This window comes from Piliocolobus tephrosceles, chromosome 11 (genome assembly GCF_002776525.5).
Source record: "Piliocolobus tephrosceles isolate RC106 chromosome 11, ASM277652v3, whole genome shotgun sequence".
NCBI classification, from domain to species: Eukaryota; Metazoa; Chordata; class Mammalia; order Primates; family Cercopithecidae; genus Piliocolobus; species Piliocolobus tephrosceles.
In genome coordinates, this window is record NC_045444.1 from 90354630 (window position 1) to 90369817 (window position 15188).

A 15188-nucleotide genomic window follows, 5' to 3' on the forward strand; every position below is an offset into this window, starting at 1 on the left:
ATATAAACGTATGTGCTCATCAAAATGGCAGCAAGGGGAGAGGGTCAAGGGAACTAGAAGGAAGGGTGAATCTGACTCATATGGGACTGAGAGGATCTCTGGTGTGTCAGGACATAGCTGTGCATTCTCAATGGTGCCTCCTGAAGATTGGATGGCATACAAGTGGGCAGCTCTCATAAATGACTGGCTGGGATTGAATGGCCCCAAGGTAGAGTGGGCAGTGATCAAATGTCCTGCGGAGCAGTTGGAATGTGGACTATTTGTGATGGGGGGAAGGGGTATTAGAAGAAAGAGATAAAGTTTCTCCGCAAGAATTTCTTCTACTTTGTAAAGATAGAACCACTGACTCTGGATACTGGTTTTAGGAAAGATTGTCAGAGCATAGAGTCCCACCATCTTTTCTTTTCTTTTTTTTTTTTCATATGAGATGAGTTTCTCTCTTGACTCCCAGGCTGGAGTGCAATGGCACAATCTCAGCTCACTGCAACCTCCACCTCCCGGGTTCAAGTGATTCTCCTGCCTCAGCCTCCTGAGTAGCTGGGATTACAGGCATGCACCACCACACCCGGCTAATTTTTGTATTTTTAGTAGAGATGGGGTTTCACCATTCTGGCCAGGCTGGTCTCAAACTCTTGACCCTAGGTGATCCACCTGCCTTGGTCTCCCAAACTGCTGGGATTACAGGCATGAACTACCACGCCTGGCCCATCTCATTTTCTAAAGGACAGAAAGATGAAATGCTTTGTTTCAAATTATCTAGTCCATGGTGAGAGTAGAGCTAAACCCATTTTGGGGGTCCCTGTCCCTTGTGCTCTCTAGGATGTTCTGTATACTGCAAACATATTCAGCAATTTGATTATTTTAAGAATAAAAACAAACTGAAAAAGATCATCTTTATCGATGGTAATACATTAACATTTTTTGTTGTTGTTTCTGTGACAAGGTCTATGCTCCGTTGCCCAGTCTGGAGTATAGTGGCACGATCTAGGCTCACTGTAACCTCTGCCTTCTGGGTTCAAATGATTGTCATGCCTCAGCCTCCTCAGTAGCTGGAATTACAGGAGTGCACCACCACACCTGGCTAATTTTTGTATTTTTAGTAGAGACGGGGTTTTGCCATATTGGTCAGGCTGGTCTTGAACTCCTGGCCTCAAGTGATCTGCCCGCCTCCGCCTCCCAAAGTACTGGTATTACAGGCATAAGCCACCGTGCCTGGCTCACTGATAAATTTTAACAGGTTTCAAAGACAAACACCCTTTGTCTATGTAACTATTCCCTGGCAGTTTATTTCTAGGAACTGGAGATGTCATCTCAGGACTTTGATTGCACAAAGTGAATCACCATTGTGTTCTCAGACTCAGAAGCTCAGGCCAGCTGCATGGCCAGATGGCCCAGTGGCCCCACAGACCCTATCCTTCTGGCTTGAGAGAAAGAGAAGCAAAGCAATGAGAGAGAGAGAGAGAAATTATAGCCAGTGGCTGCTGCAACTCCAGCTGTTGATCCTATTCCAGACATGAGCACAATGATGATCTGGCTGCCAAAAGAATAACACATATTCTAGCCAGGGAGAACTGCCAAGGATCTGATGATGGTTTGCTTCCATACATGTGTATTGTCTCGTGAGCATCCAGAAGATGGATGAAGCTCAGTTTAATTTTTTTATTCAGTATTATTTGAAGAATATATTTTGTGATTTTGTTATGTCTTTGCTACTCCAAGTGTGATTTGTGTATCAGCGGCATCAGCGTCACTCACAGCAGGTTAGAAATGCAGAATCTTGGGACCCATTTCAAACCCAGTGACTCAGCTTCTGCATTTTAACAAGATCCCTGGGCGATTCGCATGCACCTTACAGTGGAGAGGCAGACTGGAAAGCACACCATGACAGGGCATAGGACTGGGCCAATAGGATTGGATGGAAAACTCAGTGGTGGCCAGCATTGGGTGATGCCAAGAAGACCAGATTGAGATGGGAGACCTGGGTTCTAGACCCAATTCTACCACTTCCGTTTGTGTGACCCTGGGAAATCACCCCCCATCTTGAAGCACTGATTTCCCCATCTTTAAAATGGGAAAAATATCTGACTTGCTTGTTGCAGGGCTGTGGTGAGGATCAAATGAGATACTTCATCAGCAAAATGATCTGTGAGATATAATGCACTTTTCAAATGCAAGGGGCTGATCATTGTCATTGTTCAGATCTACCTAAAATGGAATTTGGGCTTTCTGACTTGTGAAATGAGTCATTGGACCATTCTAAGTTAACTACGAAGAATATGTACATGACATGCAAGAGCAGGAAACACCTCTGAGCCACTTTCCTTGGAGATGAGCGCAGGATTCTAATTTTACAAATGGATACAGGGAGGCCCTATTTATGAAGTTAGCAGTGGTTCCCCACCTGAGGTGTTCATTACAACTACCTGGGGAATCTTCTTAAAATTACCCTTGCTTAGGGGTGGGTACAGGGGCTCACACCTGTAATTCCAGCACTTTGAGAGTCTGAAGCAGAGGACTGCTTGAGCCCAGGAGTTCAAGACTAGCCTGTGCAAGAAAGTGAGACCTGTCTCTACAAAAAAGTTAAAAATTAGCTGGGTGTAGTGGTGCACACCTGTAGTCCCAGCTACTCAGGAGTCTGAGGCAGGAGGATTGCTTGAGCCTGGGAGTTCAAAAGTGCAATGAGCTATAATTGCATCACTGCACTCTTGTCTGGGTGACAGAGTGAGACCCTGTCTCAAAACACACACACACACACACACACACACACACACACACACACACACACACCTGCAACAACAACACAAAAAACTGCTGCTTGGGTCCCAACAAGGACCAATTGAATTAGAACCACCAGTGCTGGGACTTAGACTTTATTTTCTAAAAAACTCCCCAGGTGATTCTAATGTGCAGCCAGAGTTACCAATTGCAGATAAAGTGCTACATCAGAACAAGTTTTATGTGCAATTGAACCCTTCTTGTCATTGCCAACTGGGATAAAACTAGGAAAGGGAAACACTTCTGTTTTCTCCCTTCATGTTTCAAGAATCCCTCTTAAAGTAATTCATTAGAATTTAGAATTTGAACTTGGCAAGTGGTTTTTCTTTAACCTGTTGGTTCTGGCTGATGAACTTGGTGAATTTTAAAGCAAAAAATGAGCCAGTTGTAGTGACATGTGCCTGTAGTCCCAGCTACTTGGGAGGCTGAGGCAGGTGGATTGCTTGAGCCCAGGAGTTCGAGGCTACAGTGAGCTATAATTGTGCCACTGCACTACAGCCTGGGTGACAGAATGAGAGTCTGTCTCTAAAAAAATGATACTAATAAAAGAAGATAATAATGTCATTATTATTTTCAGAGTACTAGGAACTCTGGGCACAAGGACTTCTTTAGGTATTCTATTATGATGTGATCTGGTGGAATGGGGCATTACAGTTCCAGTTTCCTAGGCTTTACAAATGGGACCTATCAAAGAGGGATGCAGAGAATAAGGAATGAACACTTGGATTCAGGGGAAACCCAAGAAAAAAAATTTATTGGTTATATTGGTTAGGGGAAGTCTGATGAGAGTGAGCCAGGAAAGAAAACTCAGGTACTCAGGTACTCAGGTGCTTCAAGGTGATTCAGAAAAAAAAAAAAAAAAAAAGAGAGAGAGAGAGAGAAAACAGAAAAAAAGAATAAAAAGACTTTTTATGTTTTTCTATCTTTTTTTTCTCTCTCTCCTCTCCCCTTTCTGAATGCTGAAGGAAAGTATTATGGCCACTGGAAAAAACAAACATTTTAACATACACACATGTATGTTTATTGCAGCACTATTATTTACAATAGTGAAGACTTGGAACCAACCCAAATGCCCTTCAATGATAGGCTGGATAAAGAAAATGTGGCACCTATACACCATGGAATACTATGCCGCCATAAAAAAAGAATGAGTTCATGTCCTTTGCAGGGACATGGATGAACTTGGAGTCCATCATTGTCAGCAAGCTAACACAGGAACAGAAAACCGAACACCACATGTTCCCACTCATAAGTGGAAGTTGAACAATGAGAACACATGGACACAGGGAGGGGAACATCACACACTGGGACCTGTCAGGGGGACAAGGGGAGTGAGAGCACTAGGACAAACGCCTAATGCATGCAGGGCTTAAAACCTAGATGATGGGTTGATAGGTGCAGCAAACCACCATGGCACATGTATATCTATGTAACAAACCTGCACATTCTGCACATGTATCCCAGAAGTTTCTGCACATGTATCCCAGAACTTAGAGTTAAAAAAAAAAAAAAAAAAAAGGACAAACATTCTGAAGTCAGAAGGACAGGCATACCTCCCAGCCAGGCTTCTAAATTGCTGTCACCCACTCTGCTTTATTTCTGTGAGTCCCACCTTCTTTTCTTATAAAAAAGGATAGAAAGAAGATTAGTGTATCTGTCACTCAATATTGCTGTGAGGTTTCAGTATCTTTGGGCTTAGCAATTTAAAGAATTTTAAGCAGTTGTGGCATAAAAGATTTTTTTCCTCATATAGTATCTGTACAATCATGCCTCCAAATTCTGTAACATTTAATTCTTCTTGGGAAAAAAATAACCCAAACCCCCAAAACAAAAACCTTATTCTCTGAGGTTAAAATCTATAGTATATCTAGTTTTCATGTAATAACCTGTCTTGGAAAACCATCATCCAAGCCTCCTGATCTCCCTTTCCATTATCTCCTTTCCTTAGGGCCTGTGGCTTGTTCCTGGTGGTCCCTAGAGGCGTGTGCCAGTTATGGAGGTGGAGAGAAGGTACTCCAGAGGAAGGAGCTTGAGAGAGGAAGCCTGCTGAGCTGATCATAATTAAGTTCCTTGATGATGGCCTGGACAGTAAGCAGATATTGAACATTTTTAGAATTTTTGTCTCTTTCATTTGATTTATAGCCCAATTCCAAATATTTTGCTTTCAATCTTTCTACTCCTTGCCCCAGTTCTGAAGGGGGTCAACAAAAAAGATGCCATTTTTGTGGCCTTGAGAATCAGATCCTGGTTCCCCTTTCTTTAATCTGGCAGAAGATGAAGGGATAAATTCTCAGGTAGGATGGGGGTCATATGCACGCTGTAGGAAGGTTTCCAGGTGGTCGGAGGAGGATTGCCAGCCTAGATGGATGTAACCAGATTTGATCTACCAAGAATGATGGTGATTAACTGACTTTGATTTTTTAAGAAACAGGATGTTTTTGCCCAGATATGTTACACCTGTGGTATTTTGGGGTATTCTCCCTGATATTGGTGCCGGCATGAGCCATAGACTCACATTCTCAAATAGTAGCTAAGCCTCCTTCCTGCCTCTGATTGGACTTTCAAGGCTCTGTAATCCAGTTGATGGCCTGAAAATGTACTAAATATGCAGCCAGGGCAATGAAATTGCAAAACGTGCTTCATGTAAAACTAATTATGTTTTGTCCCCTCAAAGGTCCAGAGAAAATGGTATTTAAGTCAATGAATAGAGCCATCATTTTCATGCGGACTCTCTTAATTTCTTTCTTTCTTTTTTCTTTTTTTTTAAATTTCTTGAAATAGTAAGTTCCTTATCTGTCTTTCACTTCCCATTAGAAAGTGCTGACATTCTGATTTTCTGTAATCTTATTACTCTATGTGACTTCTATAGAGCTCCTTCTTATTTTTTCTTCCTGTTATTTTTACTTTTGAACATTTACAGGGTGTTAGCTGTCAATGACGATGAACCCCAACTATAGTCTTCAATCTTTTCACGGTGGGGCTCCAAAATCTTTATAACTACCAACAAAGAGCTCTGTGATTCGCCAAAATTCCAATTATAAGGAAGAGTAGCCCCCTCCACACTGTTTTTATTGTGATCTTTTCTCTCCTTGCTCTACTACATTTGTGAGCATAAAGCTTTGGGGGAATGAAAAGTGGTTGCTTGTCACCAAAACTTGAGGACCCCTGCTTTCTAGAGAAACCTCAAGAGATAGTGCCATTCTCATAAACCTTTCTGTCTTTTCAAAATCCTCATTATAGTTTAAGAGTAAAAATGTCTAAGCTATATGTTATCTTTTTATTCTTTTTTCCATTTGATTCTAAAATATCAGGATTTACATTTCAAATGCTACTATCAATGAGGTTATCATATGTAGCTCTAATTTATCCGCCTTCTTGACCAACTCCAAAAGAACAGGTTCAGCAAGGAGGTCTTGATACCTCTTTTTCCCCAGTGTCACAACCTTCCCTAGCGGCTGGGCAGAGTGATTATCAAAGATAGCTATGTTGGAGGCTGTGTGTGCAACTCTGCTTCTCTGATGTTACCGAGACCCAGGAATCTCATGATAACAATTTGTGATGGTTAGTTTTATGTGTCAGTTTGGGCCATAAGGTGCACAGATATTTGGTCAAACATTATTCTAAGTGTGTCTGTGAGGTTCTGGATGAGATTAACATTTAAATCAGTAGACTGAATAAAGCAGATGGCCCTCTCTAAACTTGGGTGGGCCTCAACCCATCAGTTAAAGTCCTGAATAGAACAAAAACACTGCCCTTTCAATGAGTCAAAGGGGACTCTTTCAATTCAAAGCCTGACTGTCTTCGAATTGGGGATAGGTTTTTGTTTTTGTTTCTGTTCTCCTGCTTCTGGATTCAAACTGAAACATCACCTCTTCCTGTGTCTTCAGCCTGCTGGTCTTCAGACAGAAATTACACCGTTGGCTCTCCTGATTCTCAAGCCTTTGGACTCTAAGATTAGAATTATACCATTGGCTTTCCTGGGTCTGCAGTTTGTCAACTGCAGATCTGGGAAATTTTCATTCTCTGTAAGTGCATGAGCCAATTCTGTATAATAAATCTGTCTCTCTCTTAATCCCTCTCTCTCGGTTCTGTTTCCCCAAAGAACCCTGACTAATACATGGATATAATAATTTTACACTTGAACATCACAAAATCTCTTGATGTTGAAAGGGAGATCTTGATTTCCATGTTTTCATAATAAGCACTTTGGGAGACCATGAATCTTCATCTATAGATCTTTTTGGATCACGTGGTCTAGTGTATAGACTTGAACCTGAGACCCAGTTTCTAATCCCATTTCTGTTACCAGGTGGCTGTGTGATTAGGGACAAATTACTTCCCCTCTCTGTGCTCCATTTTCTCATCCCTATGAGAAGGATCACAGTGGATTATCCCCAGTGGTTTTTTGCACTTCTAAAATCCTAGGGATTTAAACTTTTTAAGTAAGAATGAGATCATGTCCTTTGCAGGGACATGGATGGAGCTGGAAGCCATTATCCTCAACAAACTAACACAGGAACTGAAAACCAAACGCTGCATGTTCTCACTTATAAGTGGGAGCTGAACAATGAGAACACATGGACACATGGAGAGGAACGACACACACTGGGGTCTGTTGGTGGGGAAGGGGAGGGAGAGCATCAGGAGAAATAGCTAATGCATGTGGACCTTAATAGCTAGGTGATGGGTTGACAGGAGCAGCAAGCTACCATGGCACACAACACTACCTCTTCTTACCTTCTCCGTTTCTCTAAGATATAGGAGGTAGGTCTACTTTGCCAAATCGAAACATTGGCAATGATCTATCAAGTATAAGCTCGAGGATACCTTTTCTGAGAATCTAGGTTCCCAGAGGGGAAATATTTTTTTCTCCTGAGCATTCTGCTTTATCTATTCACAGACAGATTTTCAGCTAATAGCTCTTCTTTTTACCCAGGAGATCTGAGCAGAATATTTTCAGAACATAGACACAGACATACTTTCTTGGGCACAGACTTAAATACACAAATAAGCACACGGACACATAGACAGAGAGACACCTACACCAAGCTGCTCACTCAGAGACCCCTCAGAATCCAAGAGATTAAACTTGTGCATGCTATTAGCATGGCTTTTAAAGGGAAGAGCTTGTTGCAGTCCCTGGGCTCAGTTTTGGGTAAGCACAGGTTGTACTGGGACTAACTGAGCCTGCATTTAACTGATAATACTTCTAATTAGACACACGTGCTCTTTTCTGAGTGCCCTAGTATCTCACTGAGAATAATTGGTGGTTAACTACACCCAGAAACAAAGCAGACCCTGTAAATGCCCTTTAAAAGTGCTCGTCTTTGAGGATTGTTTATGATCCTAAAAGAATCTGTATTGAGGATTAGAATTCACAGACGTGAAGAACTGAATACTAATAAGCACTCATTTTCTTTAAGCCTGTTATTGACTTTGGCATATCTTTCCATATTCTGCAGTGCTATAAATTCTTCAAACCAACACAGAACATCGTCATCACCCTCTCTGCCTAGCTGGCAAGAGCAGTGAGAGTGATACACAGCTTGTCTGTGCCCCCAGGAATTCAGAGTTGAAATTTATGCTGCATATGTTCAATATGCCAAGCAAGGATATGGGTTTTCCTTGCCCTCTAGTAAAACTTTCAAGGGGGAAAGTAAATATTAAGCACTTTAAAGAGATTAGGTAGGAAGCAAAACAGATTCTAGTTACTTATTTATTCATTCCACAATTAGCTTACTTGCTGCACCTGTCTGTGGCAGGCCCAGTTCTAGGCACTGAAGATACAAACTATCTCTGGGAAGAAGCAGACAAGGATCCCTGTCCTCAGAGGGTTTACACTGTAGTAGGTGGAACATAAAGTTTTGGAGTTGCACAGTCTGTATGATATTTAAAGATATGAGACTATATATGATCACCAAGGAAGTGAATGCAGATAGGAAAGAGAGTTCTAGGAGCTGAGAAGCACTCTGTGCAGAAGTGGGGATGAGGAAGAGGCTAAAAAGGAACAGTTAGTGAGAACGGAGGGAGTCCAGGAAAGCAAGGTGCTCTGCAAACAAAATTAAGTGTTTCAAAGAGGAGAGAATACACATGTGTCTGCGCTGACAGGTCAAATATAAACTGGGTTGAGAGTTAATGATTGAATTTCATAATTTGGAGGTCACTGTTGATCCTGACAAGAGTAATTTTGGTGGAGGGCTGTGAAGAAGAGACTTGACTAAAGTATGTTCAAGAAAGATTGAGAAGAGAAAAATAAATTACAGAAAAAGGATATTAATTATCTAATGTTTTTGCTCATTTGTTTTACAATACAAAACTGTGACTATAGTTGAAAGCTACAGCCTCTTATTTAAAAAATATTAGACTTCAACAGTATCTCCAGGTTTTATTTTTTTAACCTGCAATTTTAGACAGAGGTTGTGTTAGTTATGATGCTATTAATAATTTTGCTGCTGTAACAAAGGCCAAATTGACAGTCAACAAGATGGAAATTTATTTCTCTCTTACTTAGTGACTACTTGAGTGAAAGGATTGAAGGAGACCAGTGACGTTGGGGGTTTGGATCCTTTTTGCTCTGCCATGCTCAACATGTGGCTTCCATCTTGTGTTCTAAGATGGCTGCTCTAACTTCCACTATGACCTCCACATTCTTACAAGCAGGGACTGGGAAGAGGGAAGAGCAAATTCCTGTCTTTTAAGGACATGACCTCAAAGTTGCACATCATGTTTTCCCGCTTCCTACTGGCCAGAACCTACTCACACCTATCTGCAAGGGTGACTGAGAAATGTAGTCTTTGACTGAATAGTTATGTGTCCAGCTAAGTCTTCCTATTACTAAAGAAGAAAAAGAGAGGAGATAATGGAGAAGCAGTTCACAATTTCCGTCACAAAGTTTCATTGAGAACAACTAAACTGTGACTATGAAATAAAAATGTTATACATTTTTATAATTATGCTTTACTCCAAGGATAATTATATTAAACAAATAATGAATAATCTACAGTGAGGTTTTTAAATTGAACTTCAGTTTTCCCCATTAGGAATTAGCTTTCGGGCCATACTGGTCGTTTTCTGTGTTACTATGGGCATTTCCTTGTGTCTAGCTTATATCTTGTATCTAACAATTGAGTAAAATTCTTATTGCCTGCAAATGCATTTATTTACAATATAGCCTACAAAATGCCTGGTGCAGTTACTTTTTAAACAAGACACAACTTCTCTTGATTTTTCTGACTCATTTTGAGAGCTTTCTGTTGTTTATTCACTGTTTTGTGCTGTGGTTTCTCCCCAAAGAACACTTTCTAACTCATTCTGTTAGGCCAGTATTACCCTACACCAGAAGCAGACAAAAATATCACAAGAAAAGAAAACTAGAAGTCAATATCCCCTGTGAATATAGGTGCAAAAATCTTCAATAAAATGCTAAACTAAATCCAGCAGCATATAAGGATTATACACATTAAGAAGGATTATAAAGACCAAATGAGATTTATCCCAGGAATGCAAGGTTGGTTCAATGTACAAAAGTCAATCAATGTAATGCACCATATTAATAAAATAAAAGATCATCTCAATAGGTACAGAAAAAAATATTTGATAAAATTTAACATTTTTCATGATAAAAAACACTCAACAAACTAGGAATAGAATGGAACTTTCTCAATATGATGAAGGTCATATATAAAAAACTTATAGCTAATAATTGTGAAAGTATAAAAGCTTTTTCTCTAAGAATAGGAACAATACAAGGATATCTCTTTTTGCCATTTCTAATCAACATTGTACTGAAGGTTTTAGCCAGGGCAAGAAAAAGAAATAAAGGCATCCAGATTAGAAAGGAAGAAATAAAACTTTCTATTTGCAGAGGACATGATAGTATATACAGAGAACCCAAAAGAATCCACACACATTGTGGGGGCTGAGGTGGGGTGGATCATGAGGTCAGGACTTCAAGACCAGCCTGGCCAACATGGTGAAAACCCATCTCTACCAAAAAAAATACAAAAATTAGCTGGATGTGGTGGCAGATGCCTGTAATCCCAGCTACTCGGGAGGCTGAGGTTGCAGGAAGCAAAGATCGTGCCATTGCTCTCCAGCCTGGGAGACAAGAGCAAGACTCTGTCTTAAAAAAAAAAAAAAAAAAGAATCCACACACAAAACTGTTAGTACTAACAGATGAGTTTTGCAAGGTTGCAGGATACAAGATCAATATACAAAAATCAGTTGTATCTACTCAAAGCTTGGCGAAGGTTGGTAGTTTGACTTTCTGATGGGAGTTTAAACGAAGAAGAGTCTGCCCACTGTGCAGAGCTACACATGCCAGAATGTTTCCTGCATAGCATTATGAAACCGTCTTCTGCTTGTAACACCTTGGGCTTTTCTGTTTCATTTCATGCTTGTAATGGAGTAGCCTAGGGGCATTTAAATGCCAGACTCTGGAGGAGAAGTGCTTTTCTTTGACAGTGTTTCATTCATCTGTAGTAAAATGAGAAAAACATTTTCATGTAGTGATGAAAGTGGATGTGGTGCCCTTTTAATTCAATGTAAAGAACTATCATTCTTTTGAGAATAGATGGATCCTACTTTTTGATATTAAATGTGTTCCTTCTTTCTATAAATTTATCATGGTAGTTTATATTAAGATCTCTGTTATTTTTAAAAATTTACTTATTTTAACGCCATTACTTGGTAAAGTGAAAAGCTAACAAAGCTTTCTACTGATGGATTTCTTTATTTTTGAAAGTTTACTTTGTGAAATTCAAAAGTCTAGGAAGTACAAGTAGAAGCTATGTTAGCTGTGTTTACTACACCTTTAGGGCTCTGCAGAGTCACCTTACCTATATCTTTACTACTTCCTAGTCTTATCTTCCTTTTTCTCTTTTTCTTTTCAGCTTGTGTCCTTAACTCTTTTATTGTTATGAACTAGAAAAATGTTGTGGTGGGGAAGAACTAGAAAATAGTTTGCATGATTTGGATTGCTTTACTTGGAGCCCTAATATCATTCCTCAAAAATCGAGAGGTCGTAATGTGAAGAACATGAACCATAAGTACTTTTAGTGGTCAAAATAGAAAGAATTGGGTTATAGCTGCTGAGCATTTGGTTGAGCAACAATAAAGAATTCATAAAATGGAGCAGTTATTAACCTTGGAACAGTCTACCCAGATCCAGCTTGGAGTTCCCATCCCGATAGAATGCTGGCCATGTCAACGCACATCTGCCCAGGTTTTGAGGCTGGACCTGGTAACCTTTGTGTAGTCATTCCAGCTATCTGATTACAAAACATTTTGATGACCTACCCACAAGTCTCATGTGATTTTTGCATCACTGTGTGTGTGCTCTTAAATGTTCCAAGTTATCAAGTAAGGTCTATAAATCAGTACTGACCCATAGGCCTGAAAAATGTGCTTCAACCAACAAAAATGTGACAAGAAAGAACAATGCTCATAGTTTAAACAACTTCATTTAAAAAATTATTTTATTTTATTTTACCATTCCTTCTATGTGCCACTTTAAAATATTATTCCTGGCTGGGAGTGGGGGCTCATGCCTGTAATCCCAGCACTTTGGGAGGCTGAGGTGGGGAGATCACAAGGTCAGGAGATTGAGACCATCCTGGCTAACATGGTGAAACCCCATCTCTACTAAAAATACAAAAAATTAGCTGGGTGTGGTGGTGGGCACCTGTAGTCCCAGCTACTCTGGAGGCTGAGGCAGGAGAATTGCTTGAACCTGGGAGGCAGAGGTTGCAGTGAGCTGAGATTGCACCACTACACTCTAGCCTGGGAGACAGTGTGAGACTCTGTCTCAAAAAAAAAAAAAAAATTATTCCTAATAAACTGTATTTTTTAGGGCAGTTTTATGTTCACAGAAAAATGGAGTGGGAAGTACAGAGAGTTTCCATATTCCCCTTGTTCCTATGCATACAATCTCCTACCCACAATCCACATCTCCCACCAGAGGGGTACATTTGTTACCATTGATGAACTTACATTGATATATCATTAACTCCCAAAGTTCATAGTTTATATTAAGGTAATTCACTTTTGGTGTTATATATTCTATGAGTTTGGACAAGTGTTTATTTTCAATGCTCTGTTGACTTCACTTACTTCATGATTATCTTGTTCATAATGATAAAAGCTGGCAAACATTCATCAGGCAAGCCAATAAAAGTTTTATAGAGTCTGAAGTCTTCTTTTTTTCTCTTGTTCACAAATCATCCTTTGCCTGATTAACTCTGTTAAGTTTAATTTGTCAAAGTTCTTCTTTTAACAGGAGCAAAGATAATCTAACAAATCAAAGATGGTCTTCTCAATAAATAGTGCTGGAAAGAGTAGACATCCACATGCAAAAAACAAGAACCAAAAACCAAAAACTGAAGCCAGACACAGGTCTCCCCCATCACAAAAATTAACTTCAAATGGATAATAGACCTAAATGCAAAATACAAACTATAAAACTCTTAGAAGATAACATTGGAGAAAATTTAGACGACCTTGGGTATGACTATGGCTTTTTAGATATAACACCGAAGGCACAATCTATGAAAGAAATAATTGAAAAGCTGAACTTCATTAAAATTCAAAACTTGTCTGTGGAAAAAAAAAAATGTTACGAGCATGAGAAGACAAGCCACAGACTGGGAAAAATATTGACAAAAGACACATCTGATAAAGGACTGTTATCCAAAAGAGCTCTTAAAATTTGACAATGAGAAAATAACCCAATTAAAATTGTATGAAATACTTGAACAGTATCTCACAAAAGACCGTACATGGATGGTAAGTAAGCATGTGAAAAGATATTTCACATTATCTGCTGTTAGGAAGCAGCAAATTAAAACAACAATGAGGTACCATGACATCCCTATTAAAATGGCCAAAATCCAAAACATTGCTAACACCAAATGCTGTGAGAATGTAGAACACCAGGAATTCTCATTCATTGCTGGTAGGAATGCAAAATGCGTACAGCCACTTTGGAAGACATTTTGGAGGTTTCTTACAAAACTACACACACTTTCACCATATGATCCAGCAATCATGCTCCTTAGTATTTACCAAATGAATTGAAAACTTACGTTCACACAAAAACATGCACATGAATGTTTATAGCAGCTTACTTCATAATTGCCAAAATTCGGAAGCAACCAGATTTTCTTTACGTGAATGGATAAATAAACTATAGTACATCCAGACAATGAAATGTTTTTATTTTTTTTGCTCTTGTTGGGAAACAGACAGTAGAATATTATTCAGTGCTAACAATAAATGAGCTATCAAGCTATGAAAAGACATGGTGGAAAAGTTAATGCATATGACTAAATGGAAGAAGACAATCTGAAAAGTCTACCTACTGTGTGCTTCCAACTACGTGACATCCTGGAAAAGGCAAAATTATGGAGACAGTAAAAAGATGAGTAGTCTTCAGGGGTTGGAGGAGGGAGAGATGAATAGGGAGAGCATAGATAATTTTTAGGGCAGTTAAACTATTCTGCATAAAACTGCAGTGGTAGAGATATGTCATTATACACTTGTCCCAACCCATCGAATGTAAACCAAGTGAATCCTAATGTAAACCATGAGTGATAATGATGTGTCAAATAAAGATGCATTGATTGTAACAAATGTACCACTTTGGTGGGGAATCTTGATAGTAGGGTAGGTTGTGTATGTGTGGGGACGGGGTATTTGGCCACTGTCTGTACTTTTCACTCAATATTACTGTGAACCTAAAACTGCTCTAAAAATAAAATGTATTATTAATAAAACACCAATATACAGAAACATTTAGGAAAGTAAGAAGATCTTAATGGCTATTCACACTTTCTTGTGCAAAAGTTTGGGCGGGCCATTTTTTCTTTACCTAGAGGGAAAATAGCTTTGATTATGGGTAGAAAAAAGAGGAATATGGTAATTTTAATGTTTGGGGGAATGTAATAGCACTAAACTTGGGGAGGTAGAAACTAGTAGGTGGTGGATAGTAAAGAAGGTAAAACGGTACCAATAATTTTTGCCAGTTTAAAAATGATATCCAAGTGTACTGGTTAATTTTACGTGTCTACTTGACTGGGTTAAGGGATGGCCAGATAGCTGGTAAACCATTATTTCTAGGTGTCTCTGTAGGATGTTTCTAGAAGAGATTAGCATTTGGATTGGTAGACTGAATAGGAAAGGTCACCCTCACCAGTGCAGGTAGGTGTCATTCAATCAATTGAGGGCAGGAGGAGAACAAGGAAAGGCAAATTTGCTCTCTCTGAGCTGGGGCATCTATGTTCTTCTGCCCTTAGACATCAGTGCTCCTGGTTCTTCAGCCTTTGTGTACTTAGACTGGGACTTATGCCATTGGTTCCCCTGGCCCTCAGGCCTCCAGGTTTGAACTGGAAATATACCTTCAGCTCTCCTGGTTTTCC